Raw genomic sequence first — 14,736 nt, forward strand, 5'->3', positions numbered from 1 at the left:
CAAAATGTATTTTACTGCCACAACGATTCCCTCTGAAGTAATCTTCTGCCAGAGATTCTCAGAACTCCACAACTCAAAGGCTATTTTCTGGCCTAATTCTACTAGGAGAGAAGGCCCATTTCAGTGGCCTGGAGGAGGTGGATGGATTTTGTATTTTCAAAGCCCCAGACCTCTTTTTCTCCAGCTCTTAAGGACCATGGCAGCTTGACTCTCAAGGAATTTGTTACAGAATCATTTTTTCCTTCATTGATAAGTCTCAGATCCATAGAAGAAAAATGGTTCACAGTAAACATACTTACACATGTTACTATAACCTCTATAAGAAAATAGTTGGGGTAAAACCAGCCACAGGACTATTTCTACCCTAAATGTACAGTAAAATTGTATGCTCTCCCAATCTTTACCTCATAAAAATAAAGCAACTTTTTATGGAAGTAAACTTCATTTTGAAATCCAAAGAAGGATGTTTCACATTTTTCTTTCTGTAAAGATACATTTAATGACGACCAAAAGGCTTCAGAGATATCTTCTCTCATGAGTACATATCCCTCTATACTGGATAGGAAAATATTTTATCTTGAATATGAGAGGCATGTGGAATGAAACCTAAAAATTGAATAGCTCTTGAAGGGACTACTTCTCACGTAAAGCATATTTTAGAAGACAAAACTGGAGGAAGCAAAATGATAACAGCTCTGTTTCTCAAATTCCATATCAAAGAAAGTCAAGAGATTATCAGCTAGATGCAAACATGTCATCAACTCCAGACACTTACAACTGAGCTGCTCAGGCTGAGTGAGTATTCATCTCTGGTGGTAGCAAAAGGTAATGATTTATATTTCTGTGCTAATTCAGGTCTACACTTAGCAGCGTTGGGTGCTCATAATCAAGCACCTGATCTGCATTAGCACTGAGGGGGAGCAGCCAGCAATACCTCAACTGGAAGCACGGGCATCGTGTTTGCCAGGGTGAGTACATATTGCTTATCTGCAGACACAAGAATATCACCCTTTTGCAGTCAGAGGGCTACCAAGCCTGCACATGAGCAATACATGACAGCAGTGAGGGGCGTGTGCCAGTAAGTGCCACAAGCCTGCTTTAAAGATTCCCTCATGTGTTATAAGTAATTAATAGTTTTTAGCATGTGTTTATAATCACAAAACCAGTTCAAATAGACTTGGACCCTACTGCAAAACTCTTATTAACTCTCCCAGTCACAAGGATTGAGATTCAGTTTCCAGCTACTAGCCACTGTTTGACACATCTTCCTCTGCCAATCACAGGGATTTTTCCTTTGAAAGGTAAAGAAACTGAGAACAGTATTTGGGATGGATTAAATGATAGGAAACAGGTATCTCCTGTTACAAGGATGATGTAGCCCAGAGAGAGACAACATAGTGATTATTGCTGCAAACAACGCAGCTCTGGATTTACGATACTGCTCTTTCTTCCACATGGGCTTTTATCTGTCAATGTCAGAAGAAATTTTGAACAATGCAGAAATATAAAAATGTAAACTGTGTTGCCCAGGAGACATCACAGATCTCTACATGGGGTTTCTTCAAGACAACCTTCATGTAATGTTTTTTTCACAGCCTTTTGTTTCCTCTTATTCTTGCCAAGAAAACGTGTCCTTTTAATAAACCTGATTAAATTCTGCTTTGAGCATTTACAGCCTGACTACACATTAATGAATATCTATATTTGTATTTCTTGCCCAAAACTGTTACACAGTCCTTACCTACTAAACATCCTCAGGTTGGAACGCCAGAGCAGACCATAGCCGCAAGTGTGACTATACACACAGAGAAACACGAGAGAAAGAGCAAACCAGCAAAGCACTTCCAGGTGCCTCTCAGAAAAGGAGGATTACTCATGAGTGCAAGCAACTTTTCCTATTTTATTTGAAACTCTGTCTTGAAGTATTGAACCATGAACAGAACCACAACACAAACATCTATGAAAACTTCAATTATAAGCATAGATGTGAGTTCTGTATATCTGAGGTTCATATGCATTCATATAAAGAAGCCTGAAAGAATAAACTGTCTAAGAAACATTTGGCTTCTACAGTGCTTGTCAGCCACTAAGACATTCCCAACTACATGGCTCAAAAATTCATTCCTTCACACAGGTCTTCTTTCAACACAGAAGAGACACCACATGAAGTCCAATATTAGAATATCTGATTTTTTTTCCCCCGCCTCCTCAGATATCAAAACTATACATGATAAGCTGTGAGAGTAGCTCATAGGGCCTCAAATCTTTGCAGAAAACTGTCACTGAAACCTGGAACTTCCACCCTAAATGTCTTGACATTGACATGCCTTCCCATAGTTTTTAGTCTTGCTTTTATGATTATTGAAACACCAAACATGAAACACTAACACTGATCTAAAGCATCTCAGCTGTTGCAAATTTCATTTAAATTCTGAATTTTTAGGTGAACTTCACAATTCCTGAATTTAATCCCTTTCTTGTAAATGCCTGGACACACCAGTAGGCATGAGTAATGGAAAAGGGGTAATGAAATAGGACACTACTTTTCAATGGCAATTTCTTACCAGCAAACAGTCTCAATTTAGCAAATTGCAAACAGTGTATCAACCTAGTTTTACTTAACCTTATCCTTGTGGCTTTCTCCATTATATGTTACTTCTGTTAATTTGTTCTGAAGGGAAGTTTGTCACCAGCTCTTAACTCAGCTGTAGTTGGCAGAACAGATGAGCACACTGTACTATCTGAATCTTTCTCACGTACAAACTTTATCTACAGGTTGTATATTCTGTCATTCTTTCTGATGAAATTACATAAATCTGCCTTCCCTTTATACTCTGTCTTTCCTTTAAACTACTTGTACTCTTCCAGAGACAGAGACATAAAGAGTTATTTAGAGGGACATGGAGGTGATTTCATTGCTTCACACTTAATTATAGTTTGTTGAATCAATGCTTTATTTACACTAAACAAATCCTGTCCCATTACCATAATGTTATTTAGTACACCTGTATGTCCTCCTCTTCTCCAGAATTGACTATAGAACAGCTCTAAGACTTAAAATAGAAGCTACTGGGATATTAAATATTCTCAGGTAAGAGATAGGCACATGTTAAGGGATGGCACATATGAGACTGTTCCTGACATATCCATCTGCAATGCTTTGGTCTGGATTCTGTTCTCAGGTATGTTATTCTGATTAGAGAAAGTGTGTTATCATATCTGTCTCTAAGTGTACAGCTTGATAGTCTGTGTTTACTTCTACTGTCTGCCTCTTAGTACAAGATGACCCTAAGTAATAAACTCAAGTTCACCACCATCAAGCAGTTGTCCTTTACACTGATCTCAGTGCTAAGAGGGAAAACTATTTAACACAGGATAAAAGCCCCTCTGCACCACCTCAGAAACTTTGCAGGCAACACAAGTGTTTGCACAGAAATTTAATCAGTATATAGCTAGACAGATACTTCTGGGTTCATCCCCCCATGTCCTTGCTTAGCAATTTCCAGTGGGGTGTAAGTACCCTAGAGAGTCACTAATCAGGAATAGTGAAATTACTCATTCCAGCCAGAGACAGAGCAATGTAAGCCAGGGACTGTTTCTTGCACTTTGCTTCTTGTTGCAATACATCTCAGAAGAGATGAGAAAAACTAAGCCAGTAAAGATATTACTGTTACATGATGTTATTTGGTATTCTTGTACTCAAGATTTCTGTAGCTCGAGACAGACAAAACCCTTTACAAAGTCAGGCTCCCAAATTAAAGTTCTTTCACTACTATGCTGTGTCTCTGCAGACACTGGCTGTGGGACACAGTCTCAGCCCTTCTTTGCCTGAAGAGCGCTTTTGGAGGAAATTATACTTATTGCACTACTTAGAAAGTAATCACAATAGAAAAGAGTAAAGTGACTTAACAACAAATATCAGCTCTGTAAGAAAGGTCTCTACCCCGATGCCCTTGTTCTTGGGACTAGAAGTCATCTGTGGGATGACTGAATTGTCAGTCACTCATGCATTTAATGTTTCAGCAGTACCAATACAATAACCTGAGCCTGATCTGCTGTATAATACAAAGGAATTTGTTCAGTATTTTTCAATCAGAAATATAACATCAGCAGAGTTTCATTCCTGCTTAGGTGCTGAAACATAAAAGATAGAAAACTAGAGAAGAATTTTTCATTCAGATTTCCTAATAGGCACTGATTATTTCACCAGTTTCTATGGCACTATCACCATGGCAGCTAGCCATTTTAATCAAAGGCATTCGAACACATTTCTGATAACATCACAGTGTTACATCTCCTGGTCACATGCAGCAGTAACCACTTTGTACATTTCCACAGGACAGAGACAACTAATGTCAGCAGACATCAGGATTAGAAACGTGGTATTTCAAGCATCTAATTAAAGAACAAGTTCTCAGTGTTCCTTACTCTAATTCTGAAAACAATAGTGGAAATATAGCCATTGTGACCAAAATGAGAATCAAAATTCTTCCACAGCTTGCTCAGTTTCTACATGGGTTTTGCCCCTTCTTTGATTAACTACTCAATGCAAATGATTACTCAGCAGATCCTAAGAGAATGTACAAGTGAAAAAAAAATTACTGTAGAGAACTGAGTATCTGCAAAACACTGACAGATGAAAATAGCTACTTTACCCTTTCTACAAAACCCCCATACTTTGTTCTGTGTACAGGCTAAATTGAAGCATTGCATGCAAGACTGAAATCATGATCAGAGAGCAGAAAAATTCAGTGTTCTGACCAAAGGAATTTTCAACATATAACAGGAAGCATTCTAATTTTACTAAATATATCATGAAGCATTTGCAAAGATGCTCAGTCTGAAAAATGCCCTGCAAGTACTGAAAAATACTTCCAGCAATAGCAATCCTTCATGTCTTCTATAAAATACATAAGAAAATACATTTTCAAGCTAACTTAGAGCAAATTCATTCTTTTGTCCTGAGATTTCTGATTTTTTTTTTACTGAAAGTGTACGTCAAAACGCTGAGATACTCTAAATAAATGAATTTATAAACCCTTTTAATAAAAGCTAATAAGCAAGCCGAACAAATTCTCTATTTCAAGCCTAAAGCCTTTCAAAGGGTCTATCCAAGAGATATTAAATAAATACAGATAATGTCAATAATCCACAGTAAAACACTACAGCAAAGCACTATGGCTAAAAATCACTGGTATAACAGCATCCTAAAAGAGACAACACTGACCTCAAATAGAAGAGCAAGAAACTTAAGTAAACTGAGAATGAGACTCAAAATACATCACAATTGTCTTTTTAAACGATTTAAACTCAGAAATAATCACAGAAACAGTGATGTTAGGAGAACAAATATGAAAACAGAGCTGCAAGTCAAGTCTTTCGTATCGTCAGTACCTCCACGCTTGTCAGATTTACAGTTTTTCCTCCCTTGGGTCAGTAGCTGGGGAAGGACAACTAAAAAAAGAGTCTAGAAAATATATGACAGTGAAAGTGTTGTACTGTTACATTTACATGTATATACTAATTAATCTGCCCTTAAATGAAAACTAATCAATTACCACCAAGGATTTGAGAACAGTTCTGCCATCTTACACAACTTCTCCGTTTTGTGCCATGCTTTGCCTTAGGAAAATAATGATAAAGAAATACAGGAAAATGCAATACAACATCTATGCAATATTTGTACTGCACCTCAACTGGCAAACTACTTTGGTATAAGACTATACAGCTGAATTTTCAGACCATCTAAGCAGCCGGGTTAATCTCCCAGTTGTTTTTCATTAGGGCAACCTGATTCATTTGTTAAGAAGGTCCACACACCATTTAGCTCCATGTTTTAGTCTAAATATCTATGAATGCCTGTGTAGTCATATCAATGATAAATGAACCAGTAGAATACAAAATCTTCAACAACAACAAAGCCTTTTCTATTTTCAGTCCTCAATTCAATAACAGTTGCACTTGGTATTTTAAGCTTATCATTTGCATAATTAAAAGTTTATGTTTAATTTTTGCTTAATATGAATCCCAAGATATCTTACGAAATTTGAGTCAAAAGGAGCTTCAGATTTCATTATGTTTTTGGAATGCAGGAAATATTAAACAGGAGACTTCATTAAAAACTGCAAGATATGAGGTGTAGACTATCTGGAAACAAACATTCTGCTAGTTCCCTTAGTCCTTTCCTCCTCTCAAGTCCAACTTTCTCTACTACAATAAATACATAACTATGCCTTGCCATTGTTCTCCTCCTCCCATGAAGACTACAGAGGGCTACTGTGTCTAAAAGCAATAATAGACAAAATAACAATATATGACAGCACGATGATACACACATTTTTTAAATTCTTGTGTCTATGCGGTATATAACAAATTTAATTAAAAAAACCCTTTCCTCCCCAAATAGCACAGATATGATACCAATGAACTCATAAAACATTCTAAATGATCTGAAAACACCACAGGGATTATATTTAAAACATACAGTTTTAATTTAAATTAAATGTTCTATGTACAGTACTGATTAAAACATAAATTCCCTGATTTTTAAATAAGTAATATGAAGGGCAACTATGGCAACAATTAGCACAATGGTTGCACTGGTAACATCAGAGTCAGTGTTCATAGCCTGCATGTGTGCAGCTCTATAAAATTCCTTACCTGGAGCTCCATTCACTCAGTGGCCTTTTTTGCTGAGTCTGCCAATATGACAATAAGAGAGATGTGCCAGGGCAGTGAAAGATGCAGAGTTAAGCTTACTAGGGAAGGACTAAGTACCTTTGTGCCTGCTCATTACACGCTTCCTTGGAGTCTGTAACCTCCAGCCACCATCACCACTACATGAATTTGTATTGATTAAACCAAGACTAAAATCTTCTACAATCCATTGGCAAAAAATCCCCAAACCAACCTTTTCCAAAAACAGATACATTATGATTAAGCAAACAATCAGTTACTTTTGCACTATACATATACAAAAATATGACTCTATTAGACCTGACCCTTACCCAGCCTCATACCCTTAACAGTTGTTATATTATACCTGAATTAAGCTGTCCTGAAGATGACTTGAGTTTCTTGTAAAAACTACAGACGTGAAAACATAGTACCTCAAACGAACCAGATTCACAAAGGTGTCATTGCTACCCCATGTCATACCATGATTGCTGCTGTGTGGGCACGCACAGCCCACAGATGTTCTGTACTCCACACCAATGTTACAGGTTTATCCAAAGCATACAGCTTTGTAATAGAAAGTGTTCCAGAGGCTGGTAGGCACTGATATTCATCTATATTCCAGATTCAAACGGGAAAGTCTAGCTTGTTCCTGTGTGAGCGGCACAGTCATACCAGGGAAAAATCTGGCTTCCATCCATGGAAAGGAGAACATTTAGTCAATTCACACCAACAGCAGAAAACAGAGCCAGATCCAGCCTCAACAGCTAACACACTCATATTTTAATAACAGATTGTAAATAACAAAACAACACTGTTCCTATCAACAGCAGTTTCAATTCCAGAAGCTTAATATCATTTGCTTTAAATCTGTGCCATAGCAACCTTTATTAAAGTCAATGTCATCTGTAAGGACTGAGTTAAAATAAAATGTGGGCCAAATTTATCAGACATTAGTTTCCTTTGCTATAGAGCTCAGAACACTGACTGTGTGTCATTCCCAGATATGGTTTGAGTTGCATACGTTGCATCCATCAACATATTTTAAACCAGGCCTTTCCAAAATACTTTCCCTGATCATCAGTTTTGAGCATTTGTCTGAGATGGTGAAGGTCAAATGAAAAGTGTGAAAGGTTTCTTTCTGTTTACATTAAATTCAAATCTGTATGCTAGAAAATGCAGCACTATTCAGGCCTAGGGAGAGAAGCCTCAAGAGTTTATTAAAATATGACAGTGTTTTAGCTGGTCAGTTTAAAGGTACCTCCAAGGGACAACAGAAGAGACCATTGCCTCTGGCTGTGGCAGCTGTGTATGCCCATGTAGCCATGAATATCACTGTGTGTGTGAGACACTGACCAGCAACGAGGAGCCTACTGTGACAGAACTACAGCAAAAGTAGTCAACAATTTATTCTTTTATTTTCAGCACTGGCTCACAGGGCACACTGCATCTTTATGTCAGATAGGTATCGAATGAGTCTCCAGAAAGCACTTAGAACAGACATATTCCTACAACCTCCAGGGTAAGCGTAGGGGTAGTGAGCTTTTTAAATTTAGATTATGTAAGGTCGTGTGCCTCACTGCATTATGTTTTATATGCACATTATATCTCACTGCACTATATTACACCCTGTGAACTCCTAATGAGTGTTATTCACACAAATCCAGGCAGATACCCTTTTGTAGCTCTTTCAGAAGAACATATATCATATGTACATCTAATAGTTACCGAATGAGGTCAATCCCCCCAAATGTCCTGACATGGTCCAAGAAACACAGAAGGACATACCACCTGCCCAAATCGGCCTCTTGCCCAAGCAGCACCGAACCACCCATCCAGGGAACAGGCTCCTTGTACAGGCTGAAGCCGCGAATGCAGGAGCGAAGCGAGTCTGCAATGCAGAAGCCCTTCCCGGAGCTCATCAATGAGCCGGGGGAGACGGGGCGGGGGCAGAGCCGGCAGCCCTACCCGCATCCCCGCCACGACAACCCGAGGCACGGGGCGGGAGGCGTTTCTGAACGCCCGGCTTTGCCCTTAAGGGCTGCGGCCGAAGGCGCTGCCCTCAGGCTCTCCGCCCGCAGCTCCGCACAGCGGGAACTTCTGCGGCCGGGGCGGCGCGGGCAGCCCGCAGGCAAGGACACGGCAGCGGCCGGGCCCACCTGTGCCACCTGCGCCGGTGACACCGGCCGGCCCGCCGCTCGCAGCCCGGGAGCAGGAGGAGGAGGAGAAGCAGCTCTTACCTGCTCCCGCTGCTCCTCCCGCAAGCCCTCACTAACCGAGCTCCATCTTCCTCCGGCCGGGAGGGGGAAGAGGGGGAAGGAGTCAACCCAGCGCTGCCGTCCCCCCCCAGCTGCCGCTTTCCGTCACCACTGTCCCCCCGCCCGCGCTGCCCGGCGCAGCGGCCGCCTCTCGCCCGCCCTGCAGACGGCACCGGGAGACGGAAAGCGAGACCCACCTCCCGCCGCCGCCGCCTCCTTCCCATGAAGTCACCGGCCGCAGGGCCCTCCCTCCCCTGGCTGCCCGCAGCGGCCCGGGGAGCCGCGCTCCGCCCCGCTCCGCCCCCGCGGCAGCCGCGCCGAGCCCCCGGCACAGCTCGGCCCGGGGCCGCCCGCGGGGCCGCCGCCTTCCTCCCTCCCTCCCTCCCTCCTTCCCTCGGCGGCCCTGGGCGAGCGTGGCCTCGGCGCTCCCGGACGATACCGGCGGCAAAGCACGGCCGGGAACGGCCCCCAGCCGCCCCTGCACCACGAGCGCTCCTCCGCCCCGCGATGTCCCGCGGCAGGGGCAGATGGGAAGCGTTGCCTCCTTTCCGTTTCCATCCTTGTTCTGGAAATCACCATGCCCCGTTTTGCCCGCTGCAAAGTGGGGTATGTTACAGTAAGTTACTGCTTTCGATGTGCCTTCTATTTCGACACGGAAGTCTACTTCAGCTTACAGTAACTTCTCAACTCACCTGGTTCCAGCTATTCCAGTATGCACACAGGTGTGTTCTATCTCACCCGGTTAAATTTACCTTCCCCACAGCAAAGCAGTCTTTCACTGCTACTCTTCCAATAACATTAGAGCTGCAAACGAAATGGATTAAGCAATATGCCTCTAGAACTTAGTATCCCCTTTTTCCACTTACTATGACAAAACCAGAAACGTGCAAGACTGAAAACAAGGCAAAATACATGGCATAGAAGGAAAAAAACCCCCACAGGTGTACCCATCCCTGTTCAAGAAAGGCCTCCTTATCTAGAAACACTAAGGGTTCTCACCTGAAATCAGCCTACTACAGGTGACGTGCAATCAGTGACAGATACAGCAACCCTAAATCCTTAAGGAAACACCAGCTGTAAACAATAGAATACATTTTGCACCAACACACCCAGAGAAGTACATTTGATAACACATCAACACAGTTTTGCAGATATGCATTTTCATATCCTAAGCAAGTGAGGGTTGATGGTTACAAAAGAAAACCAGATCTAGTTCTCTGACAGAACCCCAACATCCATTTAGAATATAGTTGGAACACCCCAAAAAATCTCACCTTACCTTTGAAAAATATTTCCTTTTGGAGCTAATATGGAGGACAGGGAAAAAAAATTTGGAAAAGTCCCCAACAGTTGCATGTATAATCTTTAGCTGTAAATGCACGAGCTATAAGTTTTTGGCAAACCATGACAGGCAAAAAACCAGAACAGTTTTATCCAATACTGTTTTGGGCCTGCAGAAAATGAACTCCCATTTTTTGCCACTTACATTCTCTATTCTCCTTAGAGAAATTCTTTATGCTCATGATTGAAGATTACTTCCCTCCAAAACCAAAAAATCCATGAGCAGAACAGTTCCTTGGTTTCTTCACCAGTGCAAAGTCCAGCATTCTTTAAATGTGGCAAAGAAAAATAAATTGTGAAATATATGGATAACACACTCAAAAAAGAACCATAATTACAGAAAGTCATACCTTTTTCTTTTCCTTGATGTGATTGTCTGTACAGATTGTCCTACAGGTGATTCCCAGCCAGTGAGAGTTCTGTCTGTAAAAGAAAGAACAGTTTAGGAGAGTTTTGCTGAAAGCTCTAGTCCATTCGCCTTGCAAAGGAAATTAAGTAGTGAATATGTGACCCTCAGGTGGCTGCTCTAGAGCTCTCAGGGCTGAAGATACCCTAAAATTAGTTAGAGAAGCTATTATCATGCCAGAGATTCAAACGCAGGGTGATCTGAAGGCTCTAGTTAGCCAAGTGGTGACACAGAGCTGGGGACTGATTCAGACGGTCACTTCAAAGGAAGTGGCCAGTTGTCTGTCTGTCAGGCAAAGCCAGAGACGCCAGCAAAAGTCTGAAGGCTTACCAAAGGCAAGGGTGGCCAGGTATATGCAGGAAGAGGCTATCCTTTAGGCCTGAAAGTTCCTCATTCTTCATCTTTTCTTCCTACTGGCAAAACTTTCTTTCATACCACCATTATAGGAAAACAAACATGTTTCTAACAAAGTCCCAGATGAAGTGTGAAAATGCAGAGATGCTGGATTTAGGTGAACTATTTGCATACTTTGGGGCCATTATGTTCTGCCTCCATGGAAGCGGTAGTATCTCCAAAAACAGCAGTGTGAACAGATTCAAGAAACAAAATTCTCTAGTCCAAAGAGATGCAACAAATACTGCAATATCTCATCTGAACATCTTCCCCCTCTTTAAATTAGAAAGCAGGGGTGCTGTAGTCCACAAAGATCAGGAACCCAGAGATCACTGAGTCATTCAGAGATCTTAAATTTCCAGGCTGCAAGAGAAGAGAAATATGCATATGACTGACACTCCCTGCAAAATCTATTGTATCTTTGCTGTGACCATACACAGACACAGAGAGATGAAATGAAAGAAGTATTGTCATGATTACTGTTTGACACTGTTTATTAGACCTGGGGGTTGGGTGACTGTCAGCATAATATGACTTTAGAAGTAGAGAGGTTCTTCTCATGGGGAAAATTATCTGGTATAACAGAATCACAAAACAGTTTGGGTTGGGAGGGACTTTAAAGGTCAGCTAGTTCCAATCCCCTGCCAATGGGCAGGGACACCTTCCATTATCCCAGGTTGCTCTAAGGCCCATCCAACCTGGCCTTGGACACTTCCAGGGATGGGGCAGCTGCAGATCCCCTGCGTAACTTGTGCCAGGGCCTCACCACCCTCATGTCTGATGACATAAATCCAGTCCAAAGAGCATACTTCCAAAATTTTCATGGGAAAGAGCTATTTTGTGGAAAATTGTAAAAACACAGAATTCAGAACATTTAGTGGATGAAATGAGCTTAAATGAAAATCTGCTGATTCCTCAGCTTGGGAAATGAGGTTTTGTGCACAGCATTTGCTGTATATCTCCTTGACATACTTTGATGTTTTCTTCATCCATCATACTTTTTCCTTTAGCCTATCCACATTTCTCTATCCACACCTCGCTGAATGCAGGAAGTTCTTTAGAGGACCACAGATATGCTGAATCTAACAAAAAAGATGTAAATACACATTTATAAGACAAAAAAAATTGTGGAATAAGGTATCTAATCAGGCTTCATTGGTCTGTTAGCTATTTCACCTTTATAAAACAACTTTATTTCTATTCTGTATCTTTTGTTTTTAATATAATGAAGCATCCACTTTAATCTCTCACTTCAGAAAACATGGAAACCAGGGCAAAGCTGTTAAAGACAAGTTACATACCACAATTTAAACTATATACAACAGAAATGCAAATTGGATCCCTTTCCATTACAACTGATACTATATATAAATGATAACTGAATATAAATGGTAAGCACAACATACAGTGCTCTTATTTCTGCTAATACCCATCTGCAAGATCATTAGAGAATAGATACAAATGGACAGACAACAGTTGTATCTTGCATACTACGATAAAGAGATATTTATGCTTAGAGTCCAACAGAAAGTTTTTCAGAAATTCTATCTTTGTCTAATAAATTGAAGGCACAGTCAACTATCCCCAAGAAGAAAATCTCCTCTAGTCATCTTTTAGGATTGCTACACGAGAAATAGCACTTAGTGATACTTTGACGGTAGCTCTGTAGTGTGGGGTATGCCCAGCCACTGCCCTGGAGGGACTGTCTGCTGAGATAAGGTGGTTGAGCAATCTCCCAGCAGGACCCCCCCTGGGAAGGCAGCTACTCCTCTGGGAGACCCTATGCAGATCCTTTGTAACCCATTGACCTTTACCCTCTGACACCCACCCTCTGTATCCCTATAAAGCTTGCCCTCTGCCCCTGCGAGGGCAGAGAGAGGTCGGCCCTAGCTCCCCTTCGCCCTGCCCCGTGTGGAACAGCTATACGAGCCTCTCGTCTCTCTCCCTGGTCTGGCCTGGAGGCTGCCCTGCAGAGCTGAGCTGGAACCACGAGCTGATAATCACTAAAGAGCTGACAGTCTCTGCACAGGCCCTCCTGGCCACCAGCTGAGGGAAGACACCGGGCCTCGGGAAGGCGATTCCTTTTGGGACCATCTCTCTGGACCAGTCACCTCTTCCTGGGTCAGAGCCACTGACCCATCACCAGCTGTAATACTGTAGCACCTGGAAGAGTTTCTAATAAAATACCTCTTAATAAGAAGTATTATTCCACTTTAACATACAATATCCACAGAAAACTATTTCCTTGAAGGCTTAGGAACAATCTTCTTTAACCGTAGATGTAAATTAAAGCTTAAAATAGATAAATAAAACCACGGACACAAGGAGGCCAGTAGAAAAGGCAAGAAGGATATAAGTTATGAATACCTCCAAATATTTAACTTGAACTAGAAAGGAGGGCTATAACTATTTTTAACTGGTTTTGAGCAGTTGTAGCTAGCAGTACTTAAAATTAGGGTTACTATGAGTTGCTGCTTCCCCTCCTTATGTTTATAGAAATCAAATCATCAGAATTTTTGCTACTCAGTCCTACACTGTTTAAAGCGCATACACTCCAGACCAGGACAGAATAGGGGCAGTGCAAGAAATCAGACTGGCTACCTCTTCTTCCTCCTGACCTGTGAGACTGGTACTGAGATGAGGTTGTTTCCTAATTAATTTGATTTTTAAAGCTCTTATTATTATGAAGTGTCACTGAAATCAGCAGCATCTCTTGCCAGCCAATTGCTTTTATGACTTGTTGACTCTGTAAATATCTACTCAACAGGAACACATTTTTCTGTCAGGTCAGCTGGGAAGTTTATTTCTCCCATCATTACATCAGATTACTCTTTTACAGCTACAGACAGATTGTTATCAGCCTTCAGAGACTTTAAAAATAATACAATATGGTTCCTGACACTCACAAGCAGACTGACAAATGCCACCCAAACAATTAGTAACATATTTTTAATGCAGCATGCAAGAAGATTTGTTCTACAGATGTTTTAGAGTTAATTCTGCAGTGAAACCTGGTACAGAACAGAATCACCATGGCATGACACTTCTGCACTGAAACTTGCAGCAAATCTGCAGTACCTTTGCATTTGACTGAAGAAAAAAGTGGATCTTGAAGGTGTTTGTCACAGACAAAGGTGACATGACATTCCAATTTAATTTTTGTTATTTCTTATATTTAAATCAAGTTGAGTGGCTGAAAGGTCAGCACTACATGCATAAGGAACACATTAAGCATTCCTTACTTACAAACAATCAGGGAACATTTTGCTTTGTGAGAATGACCACACTTTTGGCTGATATTTCAGGAGTGAAGAGTAAACTTCCTAATCCACTGCATCTCCATGAACAGAGTTGTCTTTCAGTACAATTTTCAGTTAAAATTTAGGACTTGTGGAAGAAGATAGCTGCCTATGTGCTATGACAGAGCACTTGGAACAGTCAGTTCTGCATATGGATCCAGTCATGAGGATCATCTCAGCTTTCTTTAATAGAGCATTACCCTTGCATTACCATATTACTGGGAAACACAGGACCGGTTCATTTACCAGATAAACCAACAGTAGTGAAAGAACATCCCTGTGCATTCCTGACTCCTGCTGAATTGCAAGCTCCTAGTATATTTTTCACATCTGTGCAAAGGCACAGCAATACTGTTCCAAAAAT

General features: G+C 41.3%; 1 protein-coding gene across 2 annotated transcripts in view; it reads right to left on the bottom strand.

Moving 5' to 3' along the window:
• The window catches only part of OTUD7A (OTU deubiquitinase 7A), a 107,705-nt gene extending 98,642 nt beyond the window's left edge, over positions 1 to 9,063 (bottom strand). For both annotated transcript variants that reach the window (XM_082290857.1, XM_082290856.1), the window contains exon 1: positions 8,916 to 9,063. The gene's annotated coding sequence lies outside the window, so the exon portion shown is untranslated. The remainder of the gene's footprint in view (positions 1 to 8,915) is intronic.
• Positions 9,064 to 14,736: the final 5,673 nt, after the last annotated feature.

The sequence above is a fragment of the Coloeus monedula genome (genome assembly GCF_965178545.1).
Source record: "Coloeus monedula genome assembly, chromosome: 14".
Classification (NCBI taxonomy): Eukaryota; Metazoa; Chordata; class Aves; order Passeriformes; family Corvidae; genus Coloeus; species Coloeus monedula.